This window comes from Carassius carassius, chromosome 43 (assembly GCF_963082965.1).
Source record: "Carassius carassius chromosome 43, fCarCar2.1, whole genome shotgun sequence".
In the NCBI taxonomy this organism is placed as follows: domain Eukaryota; kingdom Metazoa; phylum Chordata; class Actinopteri; order Cypriniformes; family Cyprinidae; genus Carassius; species Carassius carassius.
Window position 1 is genome coordinate 20,845,424 of NC_081797.1, and position 22,304 is coordinate 20,867,727.

At 42.6% G+C, this 22,304-nt stretch overlaps 1 protein-coding gene across 1 annotated transcript in view; it reads right to left on the minus strand.

Annotated features, from left to right (window-relative positions):
* Nucleotides 1-22,304, minus strand: part of LOC132125468 (uncharacterized) — a 1,183,551-nt gene that overhangs the window by 461,595 nt on the left and 699,652 nt on the right. The gene's annotated exons all lie outside the window — the stretch shown is intronic.

Sequence of the window (22,304 nt, forward strand, 5' to 3'; positions counted from 1 at the left end):
AATTGTTTTTGTTCATTTACTTTACATGTTTCTGGTTTAATCACGATAAGATTTTTTCTAGATCCTACATCATATTTATATTTTGACCTCACTATTCGGGGAACAGACTAGGGCTGTCAACAAATATTCTAAATTCGAATATGTATTCGAATAGTTTAAAAAAAACGAATTTCGAAGGTGAAAATTAATATTCGAATAAAAAAAAAATTGGGAAAAAAAGGCCCGCGGTAGTAGAGGCATGGTTGTCTGCTTTGCGAGTGGGTGCGCTAGCGCGCCTGAGGGTTCAGGGACAGGTCACAGCCTCACAGGAGTCGCACTGTCTGGCACAGCATCACTGCTGAAAGTTGACGCGTCTTCATGGAAGATGCCAGCAAGAGCAGAGCCCAACTCGACCGCAGCAGAGAAAATGAGGTAAAATTGTTGACCCGCGAGACAAAGTTGTATGCAAGCTATTTAAGATACAGTTAGCATACCATTCCACTAGCAACATGAGATCAGATCTCAAAAATGTGCACCCAAATGAGCATGGCATAATGTGTGGAACTCCAGCTAAACAGTCACGTCTTGACACTTAACGTTACTTTGCATCGCCCGCCGCAAGCTCTTTGTCTGCAACACGACAAGAGGCCATAACGGATAAAATAATTTCGTTCATTTGTAAGGACATGAGACCGATCAGTATCGCGGATGGGGCACGCTTCGGGGAGTTCTGTCAAGCAATGGAAGCGAGGTTTGATTATTTATCGTTTCATGTCAAGGAAAAGTTCCATGTTTACCACAGCACAGCTCGCTCGGAGCATTCAATGTCAGTTCTATATGCTGTAAAACTTCAATTAATATTAATAATATTTGTTTCAATCACTGAATGAAGCCTGCTATATTTGGGACAACAGTCGCGACCTTAAATTGCTTGCACAAAAATTTGTTTGTTCATTTAAACCGTTATGCGCAGAGAACGTGAGGGTGAGAGAGCATGAGGTCTGCAGTCTTGGCCATTAGTTGATTTCCTTGTTTTTGTGTAGGTAATACGTTGTCATATATGTTTAAACTTAAATAGACCATCTAAACAAGTAGTTATGTCTCTTTGTATTATTTTAGCCTGTTATTGACGTAATGCGCGTCATTGATGAATTACGCAACCAGATGTTCGAATAGTTCGAATATTCGTGTATTTTTTAGAGGGAATATTCGAACGTCATATTTGAGCAATTTTGACAGCCCTAGAACAGACACAGTCTTAATAGTTACGCGCAAGTACTTTTGTCATTTAAGCGGGTGGAACAAAAGTCATCATAATAGTTATTTGAGAATTGTCTTACTAGTCACATGGAGTGAGGTGTCTTGGAGATGTTGTCAGAGAGCAGCTCCGCTCCGCCTCTGCTGGGGTGCAGGCCATCAGCGCGAAACAGCCTAGGACACTCCCAGAAAAGATTCCAGTTATTAATTAGCAGTTTCTGTTCTTTACACCATGACAACAACCATTCATTTAAAGCAAAAAGTCTACTGAACCTTTCTTGTCCTTGTCGATACGTGGGCAGTGGTCCTGACACGATGATCGTCGTCACGGGCGTCGTGCTGCGACCGTCTCGATCAGGCTCCTGAAGTCCCTCTTAGAAGTGAAGTCAATTAGAAGCACGCACTTCCTGGGGGTTGAGCGTACTGTGCAGACTTAAACTGAGCTTGATGACGTAGATGTCACGTGAGCAACCTGAATCTGAAATCTGAAATCTGAATCACCCACCGAATCTTGCAGACGTTGTTGAATAATTTTGTCCTGTTGCTTTTATGGACTCTCTATGGGCTTCTCCCTTGACTTTATGCCTCCACGTGCCCCTGATTGCCTCATAGACAGTAAACGATTGCCTGCGAGTTTCTCCTCCTGTCCTGTCTTTTTTAGGGGAAAATAAACTAGATTTCCCATAGAATTCCAAACAAATTAGCAGCATAAAGTAACGTCCGTACACAGCCGGTAGGCTTGAATAACTTAAGTAATTATATGTCTACCCTGTGTGACACAGTTCATGAAAGATACATCCATAAACTTAATTTGGTCAATTTAAAAACACGTCTCTTCACTCCCCCAGTGCCAAATCGGTGTAACAACCCCACCCAGTCACCAGAGTCTTACCCAGACATATACTCGCACATCATCGAGTCACCAGGTAACGTTATGCCAGTGAATGATTTTACTTCGTATTTGAAAGTAAACATCTTAAAATGTATATATTATGTCTTTATATTTAGTACTGAGTGCACTTTTCTGTCCAGCCATACAACTAGCCTGGCTTATCTTTCGATTAGCATCATACATAATTCATGATATTTCTATAACAGCAAGATAGAGATGATGATGACAGGTAGCCATGAATTTCACATTTGGGGTATTACAAACATTATTGGTGAACCCAACCACACAACAACTCTTTGGCATGTTGTAAGGTTAGTCCACTTCCTCGATCCAATACTGTATGGCGGTTAGTTTTCCCCTAAAAGTGGGGGTGACTCTGTTCATAGACATTATATGACGGTGCGCCAGTTGTGCATATGGGACTTTAAGATTGACAAGGCAAAGCACCAATCAGAGTCTCTCTCAGTCACAGCACAAGTACATGGGACTGCACATTAGGAATTTTATTTATTTAACGACGTTTTTATGGCCACAGACACTGGGGGCATGACCTTACTTCTACTATTAGATCTTACAGCAGCGTTTGACACAATTGACCATAATATTTTAATTTCACGCTTAGAAAACTATGTTGGTATTCGAGGTATTGTCTTAAATTGGATTAAGTCCTACTTCCAAAATAGAAGTTTTCAGGTGCAAATGGGAGAATGTACATCGAGCTCAGCGCCTTTATCATGCGGTATTCCACAAGGATCTGTTTTAGCACCAGTCTTTTTTTCTCTTTATATGCTTCCTGTAGGTCAGATCATGAGTAAATATGACGTCTCCTTTCACTGCTACGCAGATGATACTCAGTTGTATCTACCCTTAAAACCAACTGTCCCTGCTGCTGTTGAAAGGCTGGCAGAGTGTCTTGGGGAGATTAAAAGGTGGATGTCTGCAAATTTTTTGTGTCTAAATGAATCAAAAACTGAAATGATTTTATTTGGTCCCTCAGAGTCCACTGACACGTCTAAAATTAAATTGCCGATGGTCAGCGTCCGCTGTCTGCCGCCGCGTCATCGGAGGAAGTGGATCTCAGGGCCGCGTCGGAGGAAGAGGACACGTGCTCTCTGCTTGCTTCGGGCAGTGAGGGTTGGGCGAGCTCCGTGGATCTCGCGCCTTCTGCTCAGAGGCCTAGCAGACGGGCGGATATCGATAAGGAGCTGTTGCGAGTGCTCACGATGGCCACGGCGAGCCTCGGCCTCGAGTGGTCTGCTCCAGCGCCCCCTTCTCGTTCCCGGCTGGATGGTAGCTTTCTCCCGGATGAGCGTTTTTCTCCCAGCTCAAAGCACGCCCCCTTTCTTCCTGAGCTTCACGAAGAAGTGGCGAAAGCTTGGAACGCTCCTTTCTCGGCGAGAGTTCGTTCATCTGTTTCACCAGCATTCTCCACACTGGACGATGCTAAGAACAGAGGCTACCTGTCACTTCCGCCGGTGGAACAGGCTATTGCAGCGCACCTTTGCCCGCCCACTGCTGGACGGCGGACTAAGGCGGCGTTGCCATCCAAAGCCTGCCGCATGACGTCATCGCTGCTCGCACGGATCTTCTCTGCTGCTGGGCAGGCTGCGTCTGCGCTGCACACCATGGCCACGCTGCAGATTTTCCAGGGCGATCTCCTCCGCAAGCTGGATGAGATGGGACCTGAAGCGATCTGTCTCGCGGATCTGAGGAGTGCTTCGGATCTCTCCCTCTGCGCTACTAAGTCCGCTGCACAGGCCATGGGACGGGTTATTGCTTCCGCTACGGTGGCTGAGAGGCATTTGTGGCTGACGCTCTCTGACATCAAGGAGTCTGAGCGCGCTGCGTTCGGTTAAGCGCCGAGACGGGGTCGAGGAGGAGCGATCTGCCCGCTGTGATCAGCGCGCTCCCCGCCTCAAATGCCACAGGCGCGACGCCGATGTTACAGCACACCGAAGCGCCGCCGTTGCCCAGGCAACAGAGCGCGCTTCGCATCCAGCCCTTAGCCATTCATGCGGATGCATGGTCAGCGCTTACAGGGGTTTCGGATTGGGTGCTAGGCATTATAAAGAGAGGCTACTCGCTACAGTTTTCTCGACGCCCTCCGCGCTTTTTAGCGCGCGTCCAAACCACGGTAAAAACAGAAGTAGCACACCTACTTCGGGCCGAAATATCAAAACTGTTGAGCAAAGGGGCTATAGAGTGTCTCAAGCTCAAAGCAAGGGGGGGCTGTACAGCACATATTTTCTGGTGCCCAAGAGAGACGGGGGTCTCAGGCCCATACTGGATCTAAGACAGCTGAATAGGGCATTGATGAAACGCAGTTTCAGAATGCTTACGACCAGGAAGCTCCTCGCGCATATTCGCAGAGGGGACTGGTTCATGTCAATAGATCTGAAGGACGCGTATTTTCAAATACAGATAGCGTCAAATCACAGGCGATATTTGAGATTCGCCTTCGAGGGCCAGGCATACCAGTTTACAGTCCTGCCGTTCGGCTTGTCCGTAGCTCCTCGTACGTTTACGAGGTGCATGGACGCAGCGCTCGCTCCTCTTAGACTCAGAGGCATGCGAGTGCTGAACTATTTGGACGACTGGCTAATTCTGGCTCAATCATGAGCGGAGCACAGAGCCGTTTTACTCGATCACCTCGAGAGACTCGGGCTCAGTGTCAACTGGGCGAAGAGTTCGATGAACCCCAGTCAGACGATACTGTTTTTGGGTTTAGCTCTGGACTCACGTTCCATGATGGCGCGGCTGTCACCACAGCGCGCGTTGAGCATGCAGCGCGGTGAGTTCTCTCCGCTGCGGCGTGACTGTTTAGCTCAGAGAATGTCAGAGGATGCTGGGTCTCATGGCCTCAGCATCTCCGGTTCTGCAGCTGGGCCTGCTCCGCATGCGCCCCCTGCGGTTCTGGCTGAAAGCGCGGGTACCGCGCGGAGCGTGGATATCAAGGTCAATCAAAGCTGCATTACAGCCCTGAAACCCTGGACAGAGATCGACTGGTACCAATCAGGTGTAAGCCTGGGGACTTCCTCGACAGTGAAGATGGTGTCGACGGACGCCTCCACGTCGGGATGGGGAGCGCTGCTCGAGGGCAGACCGTCCTTTGGCCTGTGGTCAGAATGGGAAAAGCTCCAACATATCAACTGTCTGGAAATGCTGGCAGTGGAGAAAGCGCTGACGCGTTTTTGTCCCCAAATCAAAGGCCACCACGTCTTAGTCCGTTCGGACAACATGTCTGTGGTGTCCTACATAAATCACCAGGGCGGTCTCGGGTCCCGAAACCTGTACAGGCTGACGGAACGCCTCCTGGTTTGGGCTCAGTGCAACTTGCGCTCGCTGAGGTCAGTGCACGTGCCTGGGCTACAGAATCTGGGTCCAGACAGGCTGTCCAGAAACAACATTCCCACGGGCTAATGGTCTCTACACCCGCAAACAGTCCGGCTGTTGTGGGAGAGATTTGGCAGGGCGGAGGTGGACCTCTTCGTGTCCCACGAAAACGCTCACTGCCCCGCGTTCATTTCCAAGAACGAAAGCGCGCTATCACGGAGATGGTCGTGCTGCCCGCTTTATGCTTTCCCTCCCGTCTCCCTCCTTCCGCAGGTGATAGAACGGGTGAGAGAAACGAGATGTTCCATACTGCTTGTAGCACCTTTTTGGAAGAACCAACCATGGTCCCGTGGCCAGTGCCTTGGAGAGGGACCTCCTATCGCAGGCCAGGGGCTCGATTTGGCACCCTCAACCGGAGTTGTGGTCCCTCCATGTGTGGGCGCTCAAAGGTTACCCGCTGATCTCTCAGTGGGAGTGCTAAATACCATCACTCAGGCTAGGGCTCCGTCGACGCGACGGCTCTATGCCTCGAAGTGGTCGGTGTTCTCCAGCTGGTGTACAGCTCGGGGATGTTCACCCCTTAGTTGTGAGGTGACGGAGGTTCTCTCCTTCCTGCAAGAGGTGTTGGATCCACGCTCAAAGTTTATGTGGCGGCCATCGCAGCGTTTTTTGAAACGGCGCTGGGTCAGTCAATAGGAAGGAACGATTTGGTCATCCGCTTCCTTAGAGGAGCTAGGAGGCTGAATCCTCCCAGACCTCCGTCAGTCCCTATATGGGACCTCGCGACGGTTTTGGAGGCCATGAAGGGTCCCCCCTTTGAGCCTATCCAATCCTACCGATTAGCCTCCAGCATCTGTCGTTCAAGACGGTATTCTTGTTGGCTCTCGCTTCAGTGAAGCATGTGGGTGACCTGCACGCGCTCTCGGTGAGCCAGTCGTGCTTGGAGTTTGGGCCTAATGACTCAAGGTTCGTACTCAAACCTGGGCACGGTTATGTGCCAAAGTCCCTCAACACGCCGTTTCGGGCTCAGGTTATTGCCCTGTCTGCCCTGTCGGTGTCAGGAGAGGATGGAGACTCGAATCTTCTTTGCCCTGTTAGGGTTTTAAGAGCTTATGTGTCTCAGACTGAGCAGCTGTTTTTCTCGTTCAGTGGACGTTCCAAGGGAATGGCTGTTTCGAGACAGACTCTATCCAGATGGATAGTTGACGCCATAGCGTTAGCTTATGCTTCCAAGGGCCTTCAGTGCCCACTGGGCGTCAGAACACACTCCACAAGAGGCGTCGCCTCGTCGTGGGCGTGGTCTACTGGGATCTCCTTGCAGTATATTTGTATGGCGGCAGGTTGGGCCTCGCCGTCTACATTTATCAGGTTTTATAACCTGGAGGTTCCCGCCTTGCAAGCAAGGCTGCTGTCGGTATAGCCGAATCAGGGCCCTGATGGGAATTCTGAGTTCGTGAGCGTTATGCGCTACCGACTGTTATATGGGCAGTATTACGTAAGACCCGCATTGCCACATTGGTCAGGCCTTGCCTCGACTGTGTGAGGATTGTATTGCCGCATCTACGGGTGCTGCTAGATATGGGACAGAAGGCTTTTCCCCCCTCTCCTGTCCTGGGCTCTCTGTGAGTCCCTCGGGTGACTGTGCACTGTAAATCCTGGGCGTTGCTTCATGTTTATTAGTGTGTGATCCCTGCGCGCACGGCGCTTTACATGGGGTTCCCGTAGCGTCTTAGCTAAGACGCAGTACGAGAGAACTCTCGTAAGAGAACGTACTCGGTTACTAACGTAACCTCGGTTCTCTCTAAGTGGCGTGATGGGCGCGAAGCGTCCTAATTGGTCTGATATTGCATCAGCCTGCGCTCGATAGGCTGTGCACTTGCTGCAGAGCGGCCAATGAGCGAGCGAGCCGTCTCGCCTATGGCTGTGTACTGCTGCAAATGCGCTTTACAAAAATTCAAAATTAAGGATAATTTTTTGCTTCAGTATTTCGTGAAAAGAGACTTTTGCTGTAGCGTCTTAGCTAAGACGCAGTACTCGTTCCCTCTTCTAGAGAGAACCGAAGTTACGTTAGTTTAGTTAGGAAGGTAAGGGTCCACTGAACAACATCTCATGAAGCACGTTTAGTCCAATGAAGCAATAACGTTGTAATATGGATCATAATTCCTTTGTTTACATTTCATTTCTTCAGCGACAGAATTGTTTGCGTCAGTTATGGAATAACTCACGGTCGGAAACTGCATCTTGGTAGTAAAAACACGGCATGGTTTTGCAGCGTACAGTGTCACAAACAGAATGAGGCGATCCACCGGAAAAAAGAATGAATGAAAAATAGGCGGAAGATAGTTTATTTGAACTTGGCGCTCTCTCCTGAGGGCTGGTGACGCGCTCTGATGCACCTGTCAGCTGATGGAGGCGGAACTTATAGAGATCGCCTTTTTCCTTTCTTTCTTTTAATTTTAGACAGTTTTTATATATGTGAGAGTGTGTTTTATGTTGAATGTGAATGTATCTGCATGATTACCATCTGTTTGAGTGCAAATCAGCCCAAATCAGCTCGCTATTACTGAATGGTCACGGCTATCAAAGTGAACGCGTCTATATGAATAGAGAGAGTGGATTATTTACTTTGGCACATTTGTGTTATTACCATCTGTATAAGTGGCCATCAGCACATCAGCACTTATTTGCATCGGAATTCATTGTAAAATATGCATCTCTAGCAATCTCAGGATGTTCTATATTGTTAAATCTTTTTTTATTTTTCTTATTATTCTTATTTTTCTTACTCAAATTATTCTTATTGTATTTTTCTAGTGCTCAAATAAATCATTTATATGATGTATAAGTTTCTGTCTTGTGTTTTATAATTGAAAAAAACTATGCATTGGTATGTTTACTGATTAAATAGTTTGTAGAAGCCTTCAATACTATTGGGAAATATATTTTCTTATATTTGGGGGGTGTAGACATAGTCTCATAAAAATATTTGCAGGAGTCTCATTTTTCATTATATTTTATTCAGATTTGAAATAGAAACTCATGAGACATGTGGCTTTCAACCCATTACTTTTCTAGATTGCTCCAGGACTCATTTCATGTATTTTTATATCAAATAAAAAAAGATTTAAGAGTGGTAAAAAGGCACTTCAGTGTCTATAACTTTTAATATTTTTGAGCATTATCAAATCTGGTTGATAAAAAGTGAAGCCCAAAGGGTCTTCTTTCTAAAGACACCGCAATTATGTTTGTAACACACTGAAGTAGGAAACTATTACAATTATAAGTTAGTTAGAGCACTTGAGCTGTGAGTCCCATAATGGAGGGTCAGGTTAACAGGCTAAACGATAGGGCACAAAGAACATCATTAAGTCACAAAATGAGATAATGAACATGAATAAAGATATCATCGTAATAATGCCACTGAGGAAAAAAGCCCCCTCAAGAATTGCTCCTATATAAAAAAAATGCAATACGTAATTACAATTACTGAGCCCAATGATTAAAAATATATATAATAATAATAATAATAATAATAAAAAATAAAAAAGGGGGTACAGGAAAGGGAAAATTGAGCCTACAACATCTAGATCCCCTTAAAAAAAAGACAGTGATCCAAGGTAGCGAATATTAAGAGCAGCAAAAAGTAGCAACAAAAGTAAACTTAAAAAAATAAATAATAAAGTATATATATAAAAAAAAAACTACCCTTAATCACTTATAAGTCTGGCGGATTCAGAAGATAAAAAAAATCCTCCGAGAAATACAGCGTTTATTACAGATGAAGATGAAAAAAGAAATTATCTGTCCATAGAGTCCAGAAAAACTTTAGCTGAGTTCGGATCATCAAACAAGCGGATCTGTCCAGAGTGTAAGCATCTTAGCCGAGCAGGGTAGGTGAATCCGCGATATATGCCACGGGAGACCATGATCTTGACCACTGGGGTGAACTCACGTCGTTTCTGCAGGACACTCGTAGATAGGTCTGAGTAAAACCGAAGCTCTGCGCCGTCATGAATAATTTTCTTCTTTAACGCTGCCCTCAGAATAGTTTCCTTTTCTGTGAACCGCAAAAAGTGAACCAGGACACTCCTCGGGGGTGAATTCGGATTACTGGGCGCAAAAGTAGGAGATCTGTGGGCCCGTTCAATATCCAATGTGAGAGAGTCTGCGGGCAGGTCTAGCCATTTGGGAATAGAGGAACGGAGAAATGACACGAGTGGACCAGAACCTTCCGCTCTTTCTGGTAGGCCAACTATTCTCAAATTTTTTCGTCGACCTCTGTTCTCTAAATCGTCCACTTTTGACTGAAGTTGTTCCACTTTGGTAAGTAAATTAGCAAGTTGACTCTCGGACACTGCCATTGAGTCTTCTGCAGATGAAATTCTCCCTTCAGCTTCTGTTAAACGGGTCTCAATGCCGTCAATCTCAAAAATTGAGATTGTGATCCAAGATGGCGCCGCTGTGTTTGGCTGGCCGTCTTCCTTTGCTCTGTGTGTTATTGTGTTTGGTAATTTTGTCACATTTTGCACAGAATGTGTCACCACTGTTAGTATACGATCGCCAGACTCTTCTGAATATAAGGGATTATGTGGTTAAACCTACAACTCGTGGCTCTAGTGGACAGTCTAAGATGCCGCCACCATTACTGTCATCCATACCTTTGCATCTGTGGCATGTGCCCTGCTTGTTACCTGATATCAACCGCTACAGAAAGCGCAGCAGATGGCGTGGGCGAAGAGGTGGTAGACTTGTCAGATTAAGAAGAGCCTACCTGACTCTGATTTCGGCATCTGATCCTCGCAGTCTCACGGCGCTCTCTCGAGAGTACGACGGTTGCGCTGTGAAGTGTTCCTCAGAATACTGCTACCGGTGGCTTCGACCCATCGTTCCTGATGCTGAGTATGCACATGCTTGCCTACGGCCCGTAAGGATCTGCAGACGGCATTCCGTAAAGGAGAATCTTCGCCCGCTTGCACGTAACGTTATCTCCCAGCAGTCTGGCCTCAACACATTACTTGTTGCTTTGATCAACACTAGATCACTAACTAACAACACTTTCATTTTGAAAGATTTTTTTATTTCTCACACTTTGGATTTTCTTTTGTTGACGAAAACCTGGGTTAAACCAGGTGACAACAGTGCCTTTACAGAGCTCCTCCCACCTCGGTGCTGTTTTTTCTGCGTGGCTACTGTTTTTAAAGACAATTTTAAATGTCGACTTTTATCCATAAATGATTATTTTTCTTTTGAGATACAGCTGTTTTTAATTGAGTTTACACTCCCTGTTTTGTGTGCTGTTGTTTATCGTCCACCTAAATACAACAAGAATTTTATTCAAGAGTTTTCCGAATTTTTAGCTGATGTTGTCCCAAAGTATGACCAACTTTTTATTTGTGGTGATTTTAATATCCATGTTTGTTGTCCGTCTGATCAGTTGGCCGCTGATTTTAAATGAATTTTGTCATCTTTCCATTTACATCAATTGGTGGATCGACCCACACATCTTATTGGACACACTTTGGACCTTATTATTTCTCATGGGCTCTCTATCTCCCTTACTGAAATATCTGAGACTGCTATCTCAGATCATTTCCCCATTATTGTTGAATTCCCAGTCCCGTCCTCAATAGCTAGCAGGTCTATTGCTTCGTCATGTTATCGTCGTATTCTCACTTCCTCAACAGCTGATTAATTTTCTGCTGCTTTTATGGACTCTGAACTTTATGCCCTTTGTGAATCTGTCTCTTCTATATGCTCTGATGGCCTGCTTTCATCTTTTAATTCCACCTGTTCTAAAATTTTAGACGTTATTGCTCCTTACAAACACAGATCTCCTAAATTAAGAGCAGATCCCTGGATTAATGATGCCACCCGAACCCTTAGGCAGCGTTGTAGACAGGCAGAGAGGAGATGGAAGAAAAACAAATTACATGTGTCTTTGGAAATATTAAGGGGCTGTCTTTTTGATTATCAAAGGGCTGTAAAGGAGGCAAAATCTAAATATTTGTCAAATATCATCACTAATAGTTGGCATTGTCCAAGGGTGATGTTTAATACAATTAATTCTGTCGTAAACCCACATACTTGTTCTCCGACAGATGCCTCAGTCTCCACTTGTGAGAATTTTCTTCACTTTTTTATTAATAAAGTGGAGTCTGTCAGACAACTCACGACTAATAGTTCTGAAACTGATTCAGTTGCCACTGCAGCACATTCTGCTGTGTTTGAACAGTTTGAACCAGTCTCACTATCATTTTTTAATGAAGTAGTGCAAAAGATGAAAATTACAAATTGCCCCTTGGACTTTGTTCCAACTAAATTGTTAAAAGAGGTTATTAGCAAAAAGTTGGGCCTTTCCTGTTGGTTTTTATTAATAAATGTCTTAGCTCAGGATCTGTCCCTGCTGTGTTCAAACACGCTGTGGTTAGGCATTTTCTTAAAAAACCAAACCTGGATCCTTCAGTTTTGTCTAATTTCAGACTATTTTCTCACCTGCCTTTTCTCTCAAAAGTGTTAGAAAAAGTTGTTATTATACAATTACAATCTTTTTTAGAAAATAACTCTTTGTTTGAGAAATTTCAATCAGGCTTTAGATCGCGACATAGTACTGAGTCTGCACTGTTAAAGGTGCACAATGATATTGCCCGGTTTGTTGATGTCAAGAGCCCTGTTATTTTAGTGCTCCTCGATCTCACGGCTGCTTTTGATACAGTGGACCATGCAATCCTTCTGTCTCGCCTTAATCACTATTTTGGCATTAAGGGTACTGCGTTTCAGTGGTTCTCGTCATATTTGACTGACAGAACCTTTTCTGTAGTGATTGAAAACTCATCCTCCTCTAATACTTCTCTCTCCTGTTGGGTGCCACAAGGCTCTATTCTCGGACCGGTTTTATTTTCACTCTACATGCTATTTATTATTTATTTTTATTTATTTTTTATTACTATTTATTTTCACGCTATGCTGATGATTTGCAAATTTATTTGCCTATGAGTCCAACAAACACTAATGCATTAGGGTCGCTAATTGATTCCATTGATGACATTAAATTATGGTTAGAGCAAAATTTCCTCAATTTGAATGAAGATAAGACTGAATATATTTTATTTGGTTAATCTGCAACCACTGACCCTAATATGCTAATTTCAAAGCTTAAACCGACTATCAGAAATCTTGGTGTGACTTTTGATAGTAGCCTGAAATTCGATAAACAAATTTACAGTGTGGTGAAAGCTAGTTTTTTTCAGCTACGTCTATTGGCTAAGGGCAAACCATTTTTAAATTGTTCGGACCTTGAGAAAGTTATTCATGCTTTTATTAGTTCAAGACTAGATTACTGTAATGCGCTTTATGTCGGAGTCTCACAGTCATCACTCAGGCGCCTTCAGCTCATACAGAATGCAGCAGCCCGTCTTCTAACTAACACACGTAGACGTGAGCATATTACTCCAATTCTTTCTTCGCTTCACTGGCTTCCAGTTTCTTTTAGAGTTGATTTTAAGATTTTATTGTTTGTTTTTAAAGCTCTCAATGGCCTCGCACCACTGTACATAACTGAGATGTTAACTTTGCGTCAATCAAACAGGGCTCTTAGATCCACAAATCAACTTTTGCTGGAAGTCCCAAGGACAAGGTACAGACTCTGGGGTGACCGGGCTTTTTCTGTAGCGAGGACAAGCCTCTGGAACAAGCTACCTGCTGATATACGTACAATCGCTGACTTGGGCCTCTTTAAGGCTAAGCTCAAGACTTATTTATTTAGACTGGCTTTTAATTTATAGCAGTTGTTGTGGCATTTTGTGTTTTCTTTGTGGCATACAATTTTTATTTTAATTTTCATATTTTGTTTTGTGGCATTATATATTTTATTATTTTTTATTTTATATTTCCTGAAAAGCACTTTGGATCACTTTGAGTGTAAAGGGCTGTATAAATAAAGGTTTATTGATTGATGGTGAATCGTAATATTGGCGCTCCATTGATAATAGCTTTTTATAGTTGTGGTGCACGTGCCTAACTCAGAGTCAGTCAATTCAGAGTTGATTAAACCAACTCTTTTGAGCTGTTCTGTAATCGAAAACTCAGAGTTTCCCATCTCAGGGTAAGTCAACTCAGAGTTCAAGTTTAAACTCAGAGTTGGTTGAACCTCCTTAGTGAAACGGGCCCCAGGACAACCTCAAAAGCCATAATGTATCTCCTTCCTCCATGCTCTCGCTGCCATTTTGTACTAGAGGACAGCAAACACGCACCAATCAGGATATGAACTGTGCATTCAGGTGGATGAGCGCAGCTGAACATCATTAGCCTATTAACCAAAAACACACAGGTAAACAGAAAAAAGGGAACAAAAATACAAACACCAGCAACACAATTTATATCAATGATAGACAGCAATTAATATGTCATTAGACGTGACAGTAGTATATTTAAAATTATGCTATTCTAAATGCATATCAAATGTATTATTTTGAAACAATAAATATATTAAACATATTTTGAAATATGTTAAAAATCAGGTTTAAGCTTTTTACAATATTAATTAAAAATATTAAATTGTGTTATATTGTATTTATTCACAATTCATCTAAAATATTTGGTCCCACTTTATATTACAGGTAGGTGGCATTAACTATTACTTACATTCAAAATTAATAATTTGATACAATGCACTTGATACAAACACACACGTTTTTACAATTCACATCTATTAAACAAACAAACAGAATTTTGTTATAAGAACGTTATATTTTATTGACATTTGGAGGAATGTTTTTAAATTATGTTCCTCAAACGTTCTTTCAACTTAATTTTTATTTTAAATTCAACATTCTAGGAGTGATGATTTGTAACATTCCAAGAACATAAATATATCCAGTTTCCTTAATGTTAGTAGAATGTTATTTAAAGTTTAGCATGATGCCCCTGGAATATTATTTCAATCATTCAAACACCTGCTATGAACAAGCACTGAAAAAAAGAAATAAGAACACAAACTACAACTTTCTTCAGCCACTGCTTTATATGAACTGAAGATAAAATACTTTAAATCTCTCAAGATCTGTTTAAACAACTCCACAAACAGCATTACCAGCTTCAATTATTACTAACCAGATTAACTTTATTTCTGTCACGCGTCTACAGGCTTAGATGTCGTTGTCTTATTGAAAATGTTTTTTAATCACCATCATCGAGATCAGTGTTTACCCTCTATTTTAATTGAATAAGCTTCTTCTGCAGCAATTGCAGTTGTTTTTAAAACATTTCTGCATTAGTTGAAGCAGAAAGATGATTGCATTAAAGTTTATTGGGCTAGATGCACAAGATGGTGCTGGTGATCTTTGTCAAGTCTGCTTTATTGTCAATTTTTCCACATGTACAGTACATACATTCAGAGAATTGAAATTGCGTTACTCTCAGACCCTCGGTTCATACAGATAACATTAACAGTAGAGCCTAAAAATCTAGATCAAATATAAAGTGTAGATTCAACTATACAATTAGGGAATGTCAAAAAGACATATAATAAAATGTAAAATAAAGTTAAATAAAGCAGCGCAAGGCACATGGCAGATCAGAGTGCAAATCAGTGAAGTGAACAAACAGTGCAGATAAAAGATTTTTAGTGCAAAAAAGAAGCTTATTCAGTCTGATTAAATTGACAAAAGGGCTCAAGAGCAGTTATTTTATTTAAACTGATGAGTTAGCAGAGTGACACCAGTTCCATGGTGAATGAGGTAGTGAGCAGACCAATACTGCACAAAGTGAGTGGTGCATGTCATCGTATATTAGTGGGGGGGTGGGGTGTGGAAGGACCTGGGGATGTGGGATCTGGGGGTGGGGGTTCATAGTTCAGTGGTGCCTGGGGCAGAAGAGGGACGGGGGGCAAGTTTGGGAGTGAGTTCAGCTTCCTGTCAGCCTGATGAGTGCAGTTGTCCTTCAGTCTGCTGGCCCTGGCCTGGAGACTCCACAGTCTCCTCCCTGATGGTAGCAGACTGAAGAAGCTGTGAGACGGGTGTGTGGGATCACCTGCGATGCAGAGGGCTTTGCAAGTGAGACATAAATGCCTGGAGGGAGGGGAGAGAGACACCAATGATCTTCTCAGCTGCTCTCACTATGCGTTACAGAGTCTTTCGGCAGGACGCGTTGCAGGCGCCATACCACACAGTGATGCAGCTCGTCAGGATGCTCTTGATGGTGCCTCTGTAGAAGGTGTACATGATGGGGGGTGGGGCTTTAGCTCTTATCAGTTTGCAGAGGAAGAGACGTTGCAGTTTTTTCAGTCCAGGAGAGGTCCTCTGTGATGTGCACAACCAGGAACTTGGAGCTGCTCACTCTCTCCGCAGTTGATGGTCAGAGGAACATGCTGAGTGTGTGCTCTCCTTGAGTCAACAACAATCTCCTTCGTCTTCTCCACGTTCAGAGAGAGATTGTTGTCACTGCACCACCCGGCCAGGTGGCTCACCTCGCTCCTGTAGTTTGTCTTATCCTTGTTGCTAATGAGACCTACCACAGTCGTGTCATCTGCAAACTAAATGAAGAGGTTGGAGTTGTGTGAGTGTGTGCATACTTATTTTATGCATACTTAATTATATCGATCTAGCCAACAAAACTTGGCTAGATGGGTATAATTAATGTTTTCAAATTTAAAAGCGGATTGGACATGATAAAACATCCTTCCTACAATGTTGCTTACATCTGTTTAGAAATTCACCAAGATACATCGCGGAGATTGCTTTATTCTTTCTACTGATGATTATGTGGTTCAGCATGAGCAGTTCACAGGGCTCTTTTCATTCAAACACAAACCATTCAAATGCGCAATACTTCTGTAACTACTATAATAGTTCTGGCTGTTATATATAAGATCATAAGGTTTCTGACTGTCAAACGAGACAGAAATTTCTGATAAAGCATGTATGTTTTATAAAAATTTATTTGATAACAATTTATAACTTTAACTGTACAATTTAACGTAATTTAATTATGGTATGTTTGCATTAATTAAAAGATCTGTGTTTGCGTTCATGTGTGTTTTTATCAATATTTACCTGTTTTGTGAAAGATCTACAGCATAAATCATCATCTGTATATAAGCAGCACATGTATATTTTTACGATTTCTTTTGCATTAATTATCAGATACATTTACATTTACATTTATTAATTTAGCAGACGCTTTTATCCAAAGCGACTTACAGATGAGGACAGTGGAAGCAATCAAAAACAACAAAAAGAGCAATGATATATAAGTGCTATAACAAGTCTCAGTTAGGTTAACACAGTACACCTAGCATGGGATTTTAAATAATATAATATAAAGAAAACAGATAGAATAAAAAAAGAATAGAGCAAGCTAGTGTTAGAGGTCCTTACACATACACACACACACACACATACAATTGCATAATTAATGAAAAGAAAATAGAATATAGAAAGATTAGAAAGGTAGTTAGGTTTTTTTAAAGAATAGAATTAGAATAGTGAGTGTTAAAGATAGAGGGTCAAATAAAGATGGAAGAGATGTGTTTTAAGCCGATTCTTGACTCAGCTGTCCGGATTGAGTTGGGGAGGTCATTCCACCAGGGGGGAACATTTAATTTAAAAGTCCGTAAAAGTGACTTTGTGCTTCTTTTGGATGGCACAATCAAGCGACGTACACTTGCAGAAAGCAAGCTTCTAGAGGGCACATAAGTCTGAAGTAACAAATTTAGGTAAATGGTTGCAGAGCCAGTGGTAGTTTTGTAGGCAAACATCAATGCCTTGAATTTTATACGAGCAGCTATTGGAAGCCAGTGCAAATTGATAAACAGAGGTGTGATGTATTCTTTTTGGCTCATAAAAAATTAATCTTGATGCCGCGTTCTGAATTAATTGTAAAGGTTTGATAGAATTGGCTGGAAGACCTGCCAAGAGGGCATTGCAATAGTCCAGGCAGGACAGAACAAGAGCTTGAACAAGGAGTTGTGCAGCATGTTCCGAAAGAAAGGGCTTGATCTTCTTGATGTTGAATAAAGCAAATCTGCAGGATCGGACAATTTTAGCAATGTGGTCTGAGAAAGTCAGCTGATCATCAATAATAACTCCAAGGCTTCTAGCTGTTTTTGAAGGAGTTATGGTTGATGTGCCTAACTTGATGGTGAAATTGTGATGAAACGATGGGTTTGCTGGAATCACAAGCAGTTCTGTCTTGGCAAGGTTGAGTTGAAGGTGATGGTCCATCATCAAGGAAGAAATGTCTGTTAGACGAGCTGAGATGCGAATAGCTACCGTCGGATCATCAGGATGGAATGAGAGGTAGAGTTGAGTGTCATCAGCATAGCAGTGGTATGAAAAGCCATGTTTCTGAATGACAGAACCCAATGATGCCATGTAGACAGAGAAGAGAAGTGGTCCAAGAACTGAGCCCTGAGGCACCCTAGTAGTTAGATGTTGTGACTTGGACACCTCACCTCTCCAAGATACTTTGAAGGACCTATCTGATAGGTAAGACTCAAACCTTAAGACTTAACCGTGTCAAAAGCAGCGGACAGATCAAACAGGATAAGTACTGAAGATTTGGATTCAGCTCTTGCCAGTCTTAGAGCGTCAACAACTGAGAGCAAGGCAGTCTCAGTTGAATGTCCACTTCTGAAGCCAGATTGGTTGCTGTCAAGGAGGTTGTTGTGTGTGAGAAATGTAGAGACTTGGTTGAACACAGCTCGTTCAAGTGTTTTTGCAATGAAAGGAAGAAGGGAAACTGGTCTGTAGTTCTCTAAAAGAGATGGATTGAGGTTGGGTTTTTTTAAGTAGTGGAGTTATACGTGCCTGTCTAAATGATGAGGGAAAAACACCAGTGTGGAGGGATGTGTTGATGATGTGAGTGAGTGCAGGTACAACTGCAGGAGAAATGGCTTGAAGGAGATGAGATGGAATAGGATCAAGCGGGCAAGTTGTAGGGTGATTAGAAAGGATGAGTTTTGAGACTTCTGCCTCAGAGCGTGAAAAGAAGGATGTAAATGAGTGTAAGTTTGCTGGTGATATGAGCTTGACTGATTGTGGTGTGGAAAATTGTGCACTAATGTGTTTAATTTTATTAATGAAAAACATTGCAAAGTCGTCAGCTATTAGAGATGAAGCAGGAGGGGGAGGAGGATGACAAAGAAGTGAGTAAAATGTTTTAAAAAGCATGCGAGAGTTAGGCGAATTGTTAATTTTGTTATGGTAGTATGTCATTTTAGCAGTGGAGACATTAGCAGAGAAAGAAGATAGGAGTGACTGATACATATTAAGGTCAGTAGTATTTCTGGATTTGCGCCACACCCTTTCAGCAGCTCTAAGCTTAGAACAGTGTTCGCGTAGAACATCAGATAACCAAGGGGTAGAAGGGGTGTTACGGGCGGGCCTGGAAGATAAGGGGCAAACAGTGTCTAAACAAGCTGTAAGAGTGGAGCAGAAAGTATCAGTAGCACTGTTCACATCCAAAGATGCAAACAGTTTAGGGGAAGGAAGTGAAGATGAAACCATTGCAGAAAACCGGGAGGGTGAAAGTGTGCGTAGGTTACGTCGAAAGATGACATGTGGAGGGGTAAGTGAAGTGTCAGGGACCATGTTGAGGTTAAGAGTGAGTAGGAAGTGATCCGACGTGTGCAGTGGAGTAATCAGAACATGATCAGTAGAGCACTGTCGTGTATAAATAAGGTCCAGTTGGTTGCCTGATTGGTGAGTAGCAGTAGTTGACACTGAGTTGAGATCAAAAGAGGCAAGCAGAGTGTGGAAATCAGCATACAGAGGTTTATCTAGATGGATGTTGAAATCTCCAAGCATAACTAGGGGAGTACCATCCTCAGAAATGGTTGAGAGCAACACATCTAATTCATCCAAAAAGTTACCCAGTGGTCCTGGGGGTCGACAGACAACTACAAAATGTATTTTAAAAGGGTAGGTAACAGTAACTGAATGAGATTCAAAGGAGCTGTTGATACCCAAAGATGGTAAAGGATTAAATTTCCAATCATTAGAGATGAGCAGACCAGTACCTCCACCTCTTCCAGTCAAACGGGGGGAGTGGGAAAATGAGAAATTATTGGAGAGTGCTGCAGGTGTAGCAGTGTCCTCTGGTTTGATCCAGGTCTCTGTTAGGGCCATGAGATTAAGCTTTGAATGACTAATAATAGAAGTAATGAAATCGGCTTTGTTTACAGCAGACTGGCAATTCCAGAGACCAATAGAAAAAGAAAGTAGTGTATTAGCAGATATAGGCAAAGTGTGCAGGTTGGTAAGATTGCGCTGTCTACATTGTGTGATGTGTGGTTTGCGAGTGGTAGTGATAGTAGGGATCTGGAAACACATAGTAAGATTTGGTTATAAACAAAAAAAAAAACTGAAACAGAAATGAAACAAGAAGGAAAAAGATTAATCGAAACAATACTTATATTCCCTGACGATGTCCCTGCCCGGTGGAGTCGCACGGTAGAGTCGATGGTCTTTACACTCTTCGGTCTTCACACGAGGAGGGCTTAACTGGAGGGCTGCCGCGACCGCTGCCGCGGTATACTAATCTTTTTTAAACCCGACAAAATGGAAATTGAACTCAGCTGAACGTACTTTACTGTTTATCACAACAAAGGTCTAAGCAAGCGCACAACACTGACAACGTATGCGATAGAGTACGAGACCAAACGCAGCCCGTCTTAACACAGTAAACAAACAAGTGTTTCCTAGCAACGACAACTGCGCTAAACACTAATGAGACAAGAAATAAATACACTTACGATCTGCTTTTAACTCCCGCTGATTTAACTGCTTCTCACAAAGGGTATTTCTTTACACTCTTGGCTGGCGCTTGAACACATTTCTGTTTCAGTTGTTTTTTTTTTGTTTATAACCAAATCTTAGTATGTGTTTCCAGATCCATACTATCACTACCACTCGCAAACCACACATCACACAATGTAGACAGCGCAATCTTACTGTGACGAGTGGGGCGGGGCCGAGGGACATGGGAGCGAGGCCGGGGGAGTGATTGGAGATGAACTACACCTGTTCGACCCACCGGTCTCGAGGCCCATGGAGGAGATGGAAGGATATAAAACTGGAGCGACGACAGTGAAGGACGAGAGAGGACCAGGCCTGGGATTTTAGTTGTGTTGTGGTTTTATTTTATGCGCACCAGTCGTCCGTGAGGGGCTGGTGCGCTGTTTTGTGTTTATTTTGTTATTAAAATGTTTTTGATTGTCCGCCGGTTCCCGCCTCCTTCTTCCCGATGATTATTAGAGTTGATATCGTTACACTTACCAACCTGCACACATTCAAAGCTTAATCTCATGGCCCTAACAGAGACCTGGATCAAACCAGAGGACACTGTTACACCTGCAGCACTCTCCAATAATTTCTCATTTTCCCACTCCCCCCGTTTGACTGGAAGAGATGGAGGTACTGGTCTGCTCATCTCTAATGATTGGAAATTTAATCCTTTACCATCTTTGGGTATCAACAGCTCCTTTGAATCTCATTCAGTTACTGTTACCTACCCTTTTAAAACACACTTTACTGTTTATCACAACAAAGGTCTAAGCAAGCGCAAACAAATATATATTTGTATATATAAATATATTTTTATAAAAGCTCCCAAAAAAAAAAATAAAACATTATTATATTTTTATGACGTGGAGCTAAACTCTTGAAATAAGACTTATGCAACTCTTGAAACAAGACTTATGACAATAATATAAGTTACTAAATGAATACACGATTGTAATAGAGAAAAAGAAGCTGACGTCTGATTTCTTCAAGCGGTCATATTTACTATGTTCACCGTGGTAATGTTATAAATATTTCTGCCTTGTATAATTATAATCCACATCGGATCAAATTATTTCAAATACACGCTGCCGACTGAAAGTGAGTTTTGAGCTCAACTCATTAAAAAAAGTTTTTAATGGTGGTGTTGCTTTTTGTTATGATCCGCAGCCCTGACTCTCTATTTTTTATAAAAGCACCCGAACAAAAATCATTATTTTATTTTGATGAGATGACACATGAAAGATAAAATATGTTACTAAATAAAAACACAATTGTGATAGAGAATAAGAAGCTGACGTCTGATTTCTCCAAGTGGTTGCATTTACCATGTTTACTATGGTAATGTTAATGTTTATCGTGCATAGTCTTTTACCTTGTTTAGTGATTATAATCCACATCGGATCGAGTTATTTCAAACACTCGCTGCTGACTAAGAGTAAGTTTTGATATCAACTTATTTTAAAAAGTCTTTAATACTGGAGTTATAGCTGTTATCTTTCTGAAATGATCTGCAGCGCTGAGCTCTCTAGACGCGGAGAAACTCCGCCTCTGTTCATGACCACTACTCTAGCCCCAGCTGGCCTGCTTTGGCCCAAGGTTTTCGTCGAGCCAAAAAACCCTGGGCGTTGGCCCCCAGGAAGCACCGGCGAGGCATGATCAAGCCCCAGAAGTGACAGTGGAAACGTGACAGGCCCTGGCACGCACTAGCACGCCCCCGGTTTAAGCTCGACAGTGGAAACACGGCTATTGTTCATCATTACCATTTACCCCTAGACTAAAGAGGGGGGGACGTAACACTACTGTAAGTATGTCCAAAAAAGCACAATTTAAATATATTTCCTTTTCACCTGGGCTGCTTGAATACAGCAGAAGTGAAACTGGTGAGTTTCAGTCCAGATCATGTAACCAATCAAACAGTGAATCTGGGAGTGTGAGCTGAAAATCTCATTTGCATTGTCAGGGTGGAGTAATTGTGATCCTCTCAGAATAGAGCAGCTCTGTCTCCAGAGACCATGTTTAAACCCCAAGAGCATTATTTGACTAGATTTACTGCTACTGATCGA